Source organism: Macrotis lagotis, chromosome X, assembly GCF_037893015.1.
Source record: "Macrotis lagotis isolate mMagLag1 chromosome X, bilby.v1.9.chrom.fasta, whole genome shotgun sequence".
Classification (NCBI taxonomy): domain Eukaryota; kingdom Metazoa; phylum Chordata; class Mammalia; order Peramelemorphia; family Peramelidae; genus Macrotis; species Macrotis lagotis.
Window position 1 is genome coordinate 496,732,700 of NC_133666.1, and position 15,075 is coordinate 496,747,774.

The following is a 15,075-nucleotide window of genomic DNA, read 5'->3' on the forward strand; positions in this document are numbered from 1 at the left end:
TAAACTAAATTTCCTGAAGTTTTTTAACATTAAAAATCTGCATTTGTATTTCCAATAAGTGAACTGTGTGTCAATTCTATTATTTCTATAATGTTGACTTCTTGAGAAAACAAATTGTCAATTCATTTTGTCTGCTGAGTATATCTATTTTTTTTAGTGTTCTTGTACAGAAGAGAATTGATTTATAGTTTCACTGTTTTATAAAAGAAAGTATCTCTGCCTTCAGATTCAATCTTTTTCGAAATGTGCCTGTGTCTTCCCACACTTTCCATGAGATTTTCTTTCCCGGGGAAAAAAATGCTGTTGTTCAGACAACATTTCTTAGATGTTTTTACACTTAGGGTTTGATTTCAGGATATTTATGGCATAATACTCCAGTTTCAGACTGTAGGAGTAGAGTTGACTTGGCCAATCAGAAGCCAGTTTTCTTGAATTATTTGCATCTAGAAACCTACTTTCACAGCAATGCTATCACATTTGTGAAATATATCCTTTGGGGGATGTCTCAGCTTTACTTAAGATTTCCTTTTACCCATTAGGTGCTAGTGCAATTTGGAGGAGCGATGTTTCACATGTACAAGCAGGACGCACATGGGCAGAGCTGTCAGGAGGCTGTAAAATATTACCCATCATGTGAATGCACCTGAGCTAGACAAGGAATGACACTGAATCATTTATGGTGTTGTATCACTTTGTTCATTAATACTTTGATTTACAGGTTTTTTTTCCGTGTGTGTGTGTGTGTGTGTGTGTGTGTGTGTGTGTGACTTGACAGTACACCGTGAACATCTGTGATAGTGTTTTTAAAGTAAAATCCATTGCCCAAAGATAACTCTCTTTAAAATTGGAAAAAAAAATGCAAGTCATGCATTAAAACAATAATAAAAAGTGGTAGCATTCTGGGGTTTTTCCTTCCTAGATTCTCAAACTGAAGAGTTTTTTTTGCTCATGCTATCAGATTGGTCCTAATATTTTATAATTTTTTTTACACCGGAAAAAGTTAATAGGTTTCATATTTTGTATTTTGCAATGCTATCTGATCATCTTCAACAAGACCAGATGTTGGCTAACAGAATGCAATCAGACTTACAGTTTAAAATGACTCGTATTAAAGGATTCATCCTAGCATTCTAAAAACATTTAGACTCAGTGATTGGCTTCAGAGACAGTGACTATACACAATACTTACTCTAAACCTCCATATACTACAAACTGCATGGACCAGCTTTAGCCACAATTAACACCTGAAAAACAGATTTTCACCACTGATATTAATGTTGAGGGTTTTTTTTTAAAGAAGAAAACACTAGATTACAGATTAAATCTCTGTCAACCCTATCTAAACTGGTGAGTGAAACATTTTCAAGATGTTTACATTCAGAAAATACACTTCTACTCCTAGAAGAATATAGTTCTAAGTGTAAAAAAACAAAAGGAAAAGATTATTTAATAGGAAAGAGAAGATTCACACATCTTTGCTGGAACAAACTTAAATTTGTTTTTTTTTTGTTTGTTTTATGTGAGGTAATGGGATTAAATGACTTGCCCAGGGTCACGCACATCAAGTGTCTGAGGCCCAATTTGGACTCAGGTCTTCCTAGGAGATTCTAGGTCTGGTATAGTTTAATCTTAAAACCTCCTATATTCAGATAGCTTGATTAAATTGGGCATCTTTTCTTTTTTTTAATTTTTTTTAATTTATTTGTCAGTGGGGTTAAGTGCCTTGGCCAAGTTCACACAGTTGGGTAATTAAGTGTCTGACATGAGATTTGAACTCAGGACCTCCTAACTCCAGGGCCAGTGCTCTATCCACTGCATTACCTAGCTGTCCCTAATTGTGCATCTTTTCAACAACCTTAGGTAGCTATTTCTAATTCTGGTAGGTAGATCCAAATAGGGATACAGTAGGACAAAGCTACATTTGATGTGGGCAAGTAGGCAGGCAGACAGACTGATGCTATTAGAAAGTCTTCCATCAGAAATCTTTTTTTTTTTGGTTCTTTACCATAAAGACTCTCAAATGAGAAGTTTTATATAGCTTCTAATTATGCCTTCAGCAGCAGCAGCATCAGTGAGTAATATATTTTCCTGAAAGAAAACATTGATTACCTCTGCCACTAGTTACTTGTGTGGACAAATCATTCAATGTCTCAGGGCCTTAGTTTCCTCATCAGTTAAATAGTAGGGTTGAACTAGATTACTTCTAAGATCCCTTCTTGTTCTAAATCTATGATCATAGGCCTCTTTAGAGTTAATTTTCCTCATTTATTAAGGGAACATTTTTTTTAGGTTTTTGCAAGGCAATGGGGTTAAGTGGCTTGCCCAATGCCACACAGCTAGGTAATTATTAAGTGTCTGAGGCCGGATTTGAACTCAGATACTCCTGACTCCAGGGCCGGTGCTCTATCCACTGCATCACCTAGCCTCCCCTAAGGGAACTTCTAAATATAAAATCCCATGATCTTTTCTTTATTTGGCTATATTCTATGATCCCTATATTGAGGAACAAGAAAATAGTTCTTTGAATTAACTTAAAGACCACTAAGAAACTCTCTTTGATGTCTTTACGAGGTAACCATTTGCTGATGATAGACTGATAGTTAAAGAAAACATTCCATAATCAAGTCCCAAAGTCTGCACCAGCCCCTAATTCATCTTCAAATCAACATAAAACATTAACTTGGCACTACTACAGTATATTCTGAATTCTAAGGATTCAATAACAACAAAAAAGAAAAAAATTATTTGGCAGACATTTACTATATTCCTACTTGGTGTAAGGTTGGGTAGATAAATACAAAATGTAAAACCGGTTCTAAATTTAAGGAGCTTACATTCTATGGGATGGGGAAGGTACTGCTACCTTTATATAAGTAAATGTAAAGACTATAGAAAATGATACAAACTTATCTAATGATTGTGGATCATCAAAAATATAATGAATATTTCATCTTAAGAAATTGTGAATATAAAAAATTCAGAGAAACATGGAAAGAATTATATGAACTGATGGAAAGTAAATTAAGCAAAATCAGAGAAATGTTTTACATATATATGAATATACATATTGATTACAACAATGTAGATTGAAAGAACAAAAAATGTTCTAATTCAAAACTGAATGCTGTGCAATTATAAATTCTAAGGCTAGCATCAAAGAAGAGTGGGAAAAATATACCTCCTTGCTTTCTTTGCAAAGGTTGGGATATATGATTGTGGATAATTGTGTAGATTATGGATTATTGTGTAGATTGTGTAGAAATTAATGGACCTCACTGATGAAGAGGTTATTTTTGCAAAACTGATTTTCTTTCTTTTTTGGTCTTTGTTACAAGATGTGAACTCTAAGTCTGCTGATGTCACTTTGCTGCTCCTTGAACTTCAGTAGTTCCCTTTGTTTGGCATTCAAAGCTCTTCATAACCTGACCCCTTCCTACTTTTCTATTATTCTAACACTTTTTCTGCCTCTACGATCTCTAAAGACACATGCATAGGCCTCCTTGCATTTCCTCTAAAAATCCAGTTTCAATATCCAACACAATCTTGCAACTCTATACCCTTGCCTTAGCTATTTTCCGTACATGTTCCACCCTCTTCCCTTTTCCTCTTGGTTTCTCTGAGTCCCTTCCAGACTCGGCTTAAATCCCACTTTATACAAGAAGCCTTTCCTGTTCCTTCCAGCTGATACTGCTTTCTCTTTCAGATTTCCTTCTATCTACTTGATATATCTTGTATATTCCTAGTTATTTAGACATCTCTTTCCAATTAGAATGCAGCTTCCTGGGGCCAGGAACTGTATTTTTGCCTCTTTTTGTATTCCCCCTGCCAAGTGCTTAGCATAGTGACCGACTTAGAATCATGTTTAATAGTATCATTCTCACAATGCACACATCAGTAAATGCATAGTGACTAATAAGAGATGGCTGTCAGAGGGAGAAAAATAGTCAGAAATAAAAGCAACATGAAAAATAAGATAGCAATAAAAAATTTAAAGAATGGGAGTGCTAATAATTAAAGGAATCAAGAAAGACTTCATGTAGCATGTTGTAAGTATGAACTCTATAGGGCAAAAGTGAGGGGATGGAGTATATCTCAGACCCAAGGGACCATTTGTTCAAAGTTACAGAAGTAGGAGATGAAATATTACATGCAGGGAATAGTTAGCTGACCAATTTGACTGGAAGGAGAGCAAAAGAGAATACAGGAATATGAAATAAGAATGTTGTCTGATACTTCCTTTCTAGTTTTTAGAATTGCCAACATGGTGGTTAAGATGATGAGCTGGTATCCTTTTGCTTTTAGTTCTACTAAGTTTAACCATTGGTCATTGGAAGAATATAAACAAATGTAAACCTATTTTTAATATTCTGGAATCTTGTTATAAAATTGTCCTTAGTTTTATCTTAGAAATTAAATTGTTTTATGTTTATTGTCATGTTTGTAATGATATCAGGTTGTTTACAAAATGACTCACCTTATACTATATTTTAGTCTATCATGATTAGTTTTTTTAAGTGAGATTCAAAAGAATTTATTTGAGGTAAAATAAACAAATTTTTAGATATGTGTATTACATGTGATCATAGGCAGCATGGCATAATGGATCAAGCCCTAAGCTTTGTGATGGATCCTTGATAATCCATAGAAATGCCTCAGACAACTTTCTGATATTTACCTACTAAGTCCCAGGGAGATTGATATCTACTTTGGTGGAGAGATTGCCACACAATGAGGACACAAGCAAACCCTTTCAGTACTAAATATGATTGAGACTATGCTGAGGTTGTGACCATATCAATGGGCTAAATGTAGAGCGTACTTTCAGCTCTCAGAAGGGAAACTTGGGGAAAATGTGGAATTTCTATATAGGACTAAAACACAAGAGCAGGAGATGGATATTAGAAAGAAAATATTGCAATTATACCTAAATTGTGTCATAATTATTTATTTTAATGGTTTCAAATGCTTTACCTAAGCCTTTCAAAGTATTTTAGAGATTAGTTTCACTTCCACAATGTTCAGTGAGATTGGTAGATAGAAAGCATTATTCTCTCTGCTTAATAGGTAGGTCAGTTAAGCAACCAGAGCATTAGGTAATTTATTCCTGTCCCTGGCTGACTCTTTCATTGTGGGGATGAGGCTAGGTAAGGGAAAGAAACCCACTTCACATTAGTGACTCAAAAACCTATATATTGCCTCCTAAAATATTCCCACAAGAAGGGAAGAAATTGTGTTTACAACCTTTCCAGTTGACAAAAAGTATGTCCACTGTACATTTGCTATGAATTTGGATTATGGTCCTAGTAACCTTTGGATTTGCTATCTTTATATATGATCATGTCAGCATTGTTGGGGGGGAAGTGTATGTGCTAATTAGAGAATGGCTGCCATTGATATTGCCTGGGGGAATCACAGTATTGTTTTATGTGGCTCAGAAATAAAATACCATTCCATTCCTTGTGTTAAGTTCTTGGAAACTAAAGTTGAATGGGCCTTTTTAGTACTTGCCCAGCCTTTCCATTAGGACTATGAAAAAAATTGGAATGTTTTATTATTTTTAGCATTATTATTATTTTAGCATGATTTAGAGAGCTTTTAACAGAAATTATAATTAAAACAAAGATATGGGGAACTTATCTTTTTTCCTCTGTTCCTTTTCATCTCTTTTTTCCCTTTTCTCTTACAGTTATTCACACCATGTTCCTTCCTACCTCTGAGGTATGCAACTTCATTCTAATATTAAGTAACCCCAGCAACCAGAGGAAAATTAGATAAACGTAATGACAATGATTCTCTGCAGCTGCAATCTTAGCAATCTCTTGTAAGGGTGTGGAGAGGGGTTGAAGAGAGAGGAAGTATGGGAAATGTAGCAATTGATAAGAATTAAGAGACTGAACCATCCCTAAGAGACTCTTTGAATGTCCAGAGAAGTCTTCTTGATTCTTCCTTGTTTTACGTAAAGGGTTAAAGAAAAATGCACCTCATCTACTGATAAATATTCTAAAGATTTTTTTTGAAGAACATTGCAGTTTCTAGATGTCTATTTGTCTTTTTAACCTTGAACTTGTATCATTCAAACTAAGCCAGCAAATATTTATTAAACACTTAATAAATGCTTGTCCTGAGAATGATAGAAAATTAAAAGAAGACAGAGTCTCTGTCCTAAGGAAGCTCAATATCTAGCTCAATTTGTGTGATTAAGTAAAAAAAAATTCTGGATTTGAAGTCAAAGACCTTGGATTTGAAGCCTGACTTCATCTGACTGACTTTGGGAAATTCACTACTTTTTTGTGACCTTCAGTATCCTCATCTAAACTTGGGAGAATAAGTTATTTGATCACTAAAGTCTCCTCTAACTCTAAATTCTATGAATTTATATGTATGTGAGTATATGTATATATAGAGACATATATATAGATAGATATAGATATAGATATAGATTCTATTTCCCTCTATGATTAGAAAGATAAAGATAGATAATCCTAGAAGGATAGGACAGACATACAAAAAAAAAACTGTAATATAAAATAGAAAATGTTTTCTGTTTGGGTGCATAAAATTCCCAGACAAATACATGCTAGGTCCAAGGAAGGCAAAATTGTGTTCAATTGGGGGAATTCAGGAAAATTTCATAGAGAAAGACTACTTAAACTTGTTCTTGAAGGATGGATAGGAGTTTGACCAGAGGAAAGCTAGGAAATATTTCACACAACTAGCTCTCATTAAAATATATATATATATATATATATATATATATATATATATATATATATGCCTATAATGTGCATGACACCCTTTTCAGTTTAATTTGCATTATTTACATTTTCATCATCATTTTCTAAACCTTAGATAATCTACATGACATTCAATCAAAGCCCTGATTTATAGCATTTGGCAATTTTCAAGGTATAAATGTTCCTAATGAAAATTTAACAATTGATTAGTCTGAGCTACCTCTAGCACACCACTAATTTTAACTGATGCAGATGGGTAAGAGAGAATCAGAGGTACAGGAAATGGTCTGGCAAAGGTATGGTGTGTGAATGATGAACGTTAATTAGTCTGATTTGCTTGGAACAGAACAGCAAGAATTAAGAAGCAATGTTTGATAAGACTGTAAAGGCAAGTTACAGCCAGGTTGTGGGAGACCTTGAATGTGAGGATAAGGAGTCTGGATTCTATCAGGTAGAAAATAGGGAATCACCAAAGGGTTTTTATTTGAGAAAATAATCATGAGTGACATGATTATATCTGTGTATAAGTAAGACTAAGCTAGTAAAGATGTGATGGATGGATTGGAGGAGCTTGAAGTGGGAAGCAGGGAATGTACGGGTTAAGAGTGAAGATACAATGATCCAAGACATCTCTGAAAGACATATGATGAAAAAATACTATCTATTCTTAGAGAAAAAAACTGATGAAAACTGAATACAGATAGAAGTAAACATTTTTTTAATTGTCTTTGTTTCTTGGTTAAGTTTTTTTGCTCTATTTTCTTTTACAACATGACTAATATAAAAATATGTTTTGCATATAATCTATATCAAATTGCTTGCCCTCTCAATGAAAGGGATAAGAAAGGAAGGAGAGGGGGCAGCTAGGTGGCGTAGTGGATAGAGCACCAGCCCTGGAGTCAGGAGTACCTGAGTTCAAATCCGACCTCAGACACATAATAATTACCTAGTTGTGTGGCCTTGAGCAAGCTACTTAACCCCAATGCCTTGCAAAAAAAAAAAAAAAAAAAAGGAAGGAGAGAATTTGTAATTCAAAATTTTAAAAAATGAGTGTTAAAGACTGTTTTTACATGTAATTTGGGGAAATAAAATACTAAATAATTTTTTTTTAATTTTAAAGTCTATTGTAGAAGTATGAGATAACTGGACCTGAACTAGAGCACTAGAAGTAGAAATAGAAAGGAGGAAGGAAATCTTAGACAGAGTGGAGGAAGAATTGACAAGACTTTAAAACTAGTAGCTGTCAGAAAAATGGCAAAATTACAGAACCCATAGCAGGGAGGTTGGTCTGCAACAATTCCCACATTATGGAATTAGCTTTTTCTTTCAGAAATTTTGTGTCTCTCCAGAATGCTAACATTAATGTGATAAACATAAAAATGTATGAAATAGCTTCTACTTTAATATCCCAAGTAGAGTATTAGCTTCTTGAGAGAAAAGTATTTTTAAATTTGAGTTTGTATATCTCAACATGGTACTTGCCTTACATGCAGCCGAAACTGAATTTAATTGCATCTAGTGGAATCAGGGAAATTATATGAAATATTTGATTTTCTTTTTTTTTTTTGCTTGCTTTATGGAGACTGTTTTAGATATGTTTTTAAAAACAGAAATTCTATTTGGGACTTTGGGAATAATAGGTTTGGAAGGTAGAAGAAAGAAAAAGAATAGGAAAGGACTATTGAACACAGGATTAATTCTGGACAATAAAAAAAGTTTAGTGTTTCAGCAGAGAGGGTTTTGGTTCCTTGTAACTCCAAAATCAGAAGCATCTATTCCTCAAAAGGGAACTCAGAATTTAATTCACCCAATTGACTGTTTATTGTATCTATCAGATAATAATATAACAATAATAGTAATGATAACAATAACAGTTAAACTTAAGTAGCGTATTAAGGCTTGCAAAGTGCTTTTATAATTATTTTATCTTCACAACAAACTTGGGAGGCACATACTATTATCACTCCATTTTACAGATGAGGAAACTGAAATGTCATTCAGGATCAACTAATGACTGTCTGAGGCAAGATTTGAAGTCAAATCATCCTGACTCCAGGGGTAGAAATCTAACTACTTTAGTACCAAGCTACCTTGTACAAAAAAGTGTGCCATGAACTCTTCTTTAAAAAAAAAATGGTCATTGATATCTTTTGACATAAAATTACTATCCTCAAAACACTCCCACAATTTCTTCCCCACCCTCATTCCTTAAAAAAAAGATTAAGAAAAACCTCTTTCCATAGATATATAGTTCTTTTGGATTTATTTCCTTCTGTCTTCATCACTTCTTACAAGCCTTCTCATATTCCTCTGAAATCTTCATATTCAATCCTCCTTTATGGTACAGACTTTTCTTTTTAGATTTTTTAAAACTTTTATTGCTATGTTTAGTTTTTCTAATACCAAATATCTCTCTTCTGCTCCCTTAGAAAGAAGGGAGAAATGTTTGGTGAAACTAGTCCACACAATCAGCTGAATTGATAGTTTGTATCATTTTCCACATCCATAGTCTCCTAAGTCTCCATTTTTATATCTTCTTTGGGAAAAAGTTTGATCATTATAATTACATAGTATTTTAGGACTTTTAAATCCCCCCCTCCCATTTATATTGTTGCAGTGTATTTTCTTTTTTTTTGAGTCACTTTCATTATGTATCAATTCACATTTCTTGCTATACTACTCTGAACTTTTCGTATTATTTATTTCTTATAGCACAGTAATTTTCCAATACATTCATATACTATAATTTATTTATTCATTCTTCAATTGATATTAATCAATTTTTTCTAGTTACAAGTTCTTTGTTACCATGAAAAGCACTGCCATAAATATTTTTGGGTTTTGTGGGAACTTTCTTTCTTCCTCTGACTGTCCCCTCCCTTGAGATATATGTCTAGCAATCACTGTATACATGAATGAATGAAAAGCATTAATTAAGTGCTTATCTATGAAAGTGTTTTGCTCTGCACTTGAATACAAATACAAATCTAAGTTAGTCCCTGCTGTCAAAGACCTTATATTTTTTTAGGGTGAAATACCTATCAGGGAGTAGTTCTGGAAAATCACAGGGGTAGTGAGTGGAAACATTGACACATCCTTTCCAAAAGCAAAGATAATATTGATTTAATTATAGTTAAGAGCAAGAGGCAGAAAGATATTGAGAGAGAGAAGAGCAAAGATTGCCAGGTGACTGGCTGCATGTAATGTAGAGTATGTTCTGGTCTGGGAGAGGTTAAGTCCAACAGATCATATGAGTTTGAGCTTATTGACTCACCACTTAGGACAGCTTGACTCCAATGCACATCATCTCTGGAGGTCCTATAATCTGGTATCAGCAAGTCAGGAAAAAACCCCCAAAAGTTAATGGTTGAATGGTATAGGAAACATGGTCTACAGCTGGTTAGTTTTATGTAATAGGATGTTTATTTATACTCATACACTCACCAATCAAGATAGATCATATTCGAATTTCAAATATGAGTGTATTATGTTCCCTAGGATATGGTCTCTAGTCCATCTAATACAGCTGAAAGGTGAATTGCAAGAAGATGGCTTAGATTTCTTCTCTTGAGATCTAACTTTTCATAATAATAATAGCAAGCATTTATATAGCTCTTTAATGTAGCATCTCATTTTACAAATAGTATCTCATTTTATCCTGACAACATTGAAAGGTAAGTGGTATGGTTGGTTGGTTCTTGGTTATAGAAGAAGACCAAAATGACATCACTATATTTGAGACAAAATGCCGTGTGTCTGACTGTGGCTGATCAGACCAATATGAGTTCGGAATGTTCTACCACAGGTTGGGCACAAATAATCCATGTGAACAGCTGAGGTGGGTACTCTAAATGTCACATTTCTTTTGAGCTGCTTCAATTCTGCTGTCCTCATAGAGGGCAGCATCCTCACTGATGAGGGCATGCCATGCTGGGCTGTCCTGTGCCAGTGTCTCCCACGCTGTACCATCAATTCTAAAGTTCTTCAATGAGACTTAAGGTTGTCTCGGGTATTGCTTCTTCTGACCCCCTTGTGAGCACTTCTCTGTGTGAGTTCTCCATAAAATAGTCTTTTTGGCAAGTATATGTCTGGCATTCTAACAATGTGTCCAGTCCATCAAAGTTGAACTCTCTGTAGTAATGTTGGAATGCTAGGCAGTTTAGCTCGAGAAAGGACCTTACTGTTTGGTATCTTCTCCTGCCAGATGATCTTTAGAATCTTCCTAAGAGAACTGAAATAGAAGCGATTCAGTTTCCTGACATGGCGCTGGTAGACTGTCCAGGTTTCACAGCCAAACACAACAGTTCTGTAGACCTTCAGTTTGGTAGTCAGTCTAATACCAATAGGTAATACTTCTTCCCCACACTTTCTTTTGGAGCCTCCCAAATACTGAGCTAGCTCTGGTAATGCGAGTGTCAACCTCATTGTCAATGGGTACCTCCTTTGGAAAGGACAATGTAAGTGAACTTGTCCTCAGTATTCAAAACTTCTCCATTTGCTGTTATTGATGGTTCCACATATGGATGGTGTGGTGCTGGATGATGGAGCACCTGAGTTTTCTTGGTGTTCATTGTTAGATCATAATTAACACAAGCAACTGAGAATCAATCCATACTTGGTTGCACGCAGCTTCAGAAGCTGCATTGAATGCACAATCATCCGCAAACAGAAGATCATGTACCAACACTCTCTCCACTTTGGTCTTGGCTTGCAGCTTTTGCAAGTTGAAGAATTTACTATCAGTGTGGTAGCTGACCTTGAGGACATGTTCATACTCATTGAAGGTGTTTGATAACATGACTGAAAACATCATGCTAAAAAAGCATGGGAGCAAGGACACATCCATGTTTTATTTCATTGGTGACTGGTTAATCTTGACACATTGTCCACCATCTAGAACCCAGGCATGCAGGTCATCATGAAAGTGGCATATATAATACCAATGAACTTCTCCAGGCAAACAAATTTTGACAGAATTTTCCATAAATTCTCACGACTGAAAGTATCAAAGATCTTGGTCAGATCTACAAATATGATATACAGACCTCTGTTCTGTTCCTGGCATTTTTCCTTTCATTGTCAGGCAGCAAACACCATGTTGACTGTTCCTCTACCCTTTCTGAAGCCACGGCTCTCAGGGAGGGGACCAACTTCTAGGTGAAGGATTAGCCTATTGAGAAGGACTCTGGCAAGAATCTTACCAGCAATGACTAAAAGAGAAAGTAGTATACACATATATAGATATGTTCATATGAGGAAACTGAGGCAATTGGAAGCTATGTGACATGCTTAGAGTCACACAGGTAGTTGAATATCTAAAGTAGTATTTGAAAACAAGTCTCTCTGACATCAGGTCCAGCACCTTACCTATTGCAACATCTATGGCCCCCAAGTAATTCAGAATGGCTCTTATTAAGACACTGAAATTAGACACTCAAATAGTTTGGAAATGAGACCTCTATTGGAGAAACTTGCTGCAGAGATGTTTCCTTCCATTAATTGTTTCCCTGATAATTGTAGCTCCCAGTGAGTTTGTTTATACAAAAACTTAAATTTTATGAAATCAAAATTTTACATGTTAATCTTCTGTGATTTCCTTATTCAGTTAATGGTCTTCCCCTCTCCATAGCTCTGAAATCATGTATCCATTTAGAGCTTGTCTTGGAATATAGTATGAGGTATTGGTTTAAATCTAATTTTGGTCAGACTGTAATCTGTTTCTCCCAACTAATTTTTGTCAAATTATGAGTCCAGTAACTTGGGTCTTTGGGCTCATCAAACACACTACTATTCTATCTTCAGATATGATTTGCTTTTGTTGGATACATCCATAGGTTGACTTTTCTATTTTTTAACCAATTCCAAAAGTTTTGAAGATTACTATTTAGTTCCTATATACTTTTATATGTTGGGGTACACCCATAGACTTTCTATTTTTTTAACCAGTTCCAAAAGCTTTGATCATTACTACTTTATATTATAGCTTGAAATCTGGCCTTACTACGGTCCTTTATTTCCTTTTTGTTCATTATTTTCCCTTATACTCTTGATCTTTTGTTCCTTCAGATAAATTTCATCATTGTTTTTATACATTTATAAAATTATTCATTTGTAGTTTAATTAGCTTGACACTGAAAGAAAATTTTTAGATAGTATAATAATTTTCCTCTACTGACTTAGCCAATTCATGAACAATTAATATTTCTCTAGTTATTTAGTTCTATAAAATGTTTTGTGTTTATAGTCACATAGTTCCTAGATTAATAAACTTGTTGGCAGATTACCTTGTATGTAATATATATCCACTAGTTAGTTTAAATATAATTTGTTTTTCTATTTCTTCTTGATGAAATTTGTTGGATATATGTATATATATATATGATGATTTATATAAGTTTATTTTATATTTTGCAACATTGTTGAACTTTTTTCAATTATTTTGTGTTGTTACTTAGTGTTCTAAGTTGAGCATCATATGTGCTCATATTTGCAAAAAATGATCATTTTACTTTTTCTTTGCTTATGCTTATTTCCTCAATATCTTTTCCTTGTTTTATTGCTATAACCAACATTTCTAGCATTATGTAAAATAATTGTTGTGATGATAGATGTCCTTGTTTTATTCCTAGTGTTATTGGAAAGGACTCTAATTTATTTATTTATTTTTTATTTTATTAGTATTTTTAGGTTTTTGCAAGGCAAATAAATAGGGTTAAGTGACTTGTGTCTGAGGCCAGATTTGAACTCAGGTACTTCTGACTCCAGGGCTGGTGTTCTACCCACTGCGCTAATTTATTACTATTACATATAATACTGACTCTTGATTTTAGATATATATACTATTTACCATGTTAATGAAAGGTATATTTATTTCTATGTATTTTAGTGTTTTTGAACAGAAAAAGTTATTGTATCTTATCAAAAGCATTTTTCTTCTTCTATTGATATAATCATATCATTTTTGTTATTCTTGTAATTAATATGATTAATTATATTTATAGTTTTCTTAACATTGAACTAATTCTACATTCCTAGTATAAATCCAACCTGCTTATAAGGTATAACTTTATGATATGCTGCCACAGTCTCTTTGCTCATTTAAAAAAACATTTTTGCATCAATTTTCATCATGCATATTGGTGGATAGTTTTATTTTCTCTCTGGGAAAGAAGCAAATGCAATTAATATTTGTAAAGAGCTTGATATATTATAGGGGCTCAATGTTTGCTCCATTGCCTCTCTCACCTGCTTTTTGCTTATGCCTGCAAATGATAGGCCTTTACTTGAAACTTTGGTTTTTAAACCAATTTGCAATTACTGATTTGTCTTTGAAACTATCCTGTCCATGACATAAAATTATTATTATTCAAAATATTTTTGTGATACAAATATGTAGGAGGGAGTGCCATAGAAGATGTTAATGACTAGCTGGATATAGTGGCACAGTGGATAGAGCACCGGCCCTGGAGTCAGGAGGACCTGAGTTCAAATCCAACTTCAGACACTTAACAATTACCTAGCTGTGTGGCCTTGGGCAAGCCACTTAACCCCATTGCCTTGCAAAAAACAAAACAAAACCAACGATTAGCTGGCACATAGAACTAAAAGGAAAAAGAAGTATTTACAAAATACTTGCATTTGTAGGTGTACTATGTTAAAAGTCTGATATTTATATATTATCTAATTTGATCCTTATAATAATCCTGGGAAGTATGTGCACTTATTACTCCCATTTTATAGTTGAAGAAACTGAGGTAAAGGTTGAGTGACTGGCCCAGGGTCATAGAAACAGGGAGTAACTGTGACAGGATTTGAACTCAAGTCTGTGACTTTAGGTTTAATACTCAATTCACTGTGTCATCTGCCACTAAATTAGAGTAAATTAAGTAAAATTTCATTTTGATGTGGGACCCCTGAACTATTGTTATGAGAGAGTTTTATCAGCTTTTTCTTTTAGAGACTGATAAATATGAGTTTAGCTTTTTTTTTTTTTACAAGGCAAAGGGGGTTAAGTAGCTTGCCCAAGGCCACACAGCTAGGTAATTGTTAAGTGTCTGAGGTTGGATTTGAACTCAGGTACTCCTGACTCCAGGGCCGGTGCTCTATCCACTGTGCCACCTAGCTACCCCATAGAGACTGATAAATAGCAGAAATACAGGAACCACGTGTCTTGGAATCATTTAATTGTTAGAACAACAGAATTACTGTTCAATGAGGTTCAAGTGACTTGAGCATAGTAGTCTCAGTGAAGTTCCAGTTCCTTAAAAGAATTACAGGATTTAGGAAAGGATTAAAGAAAGGCAATATCATTCACGGTGACCCAGTGGTTGGAGAATGATTT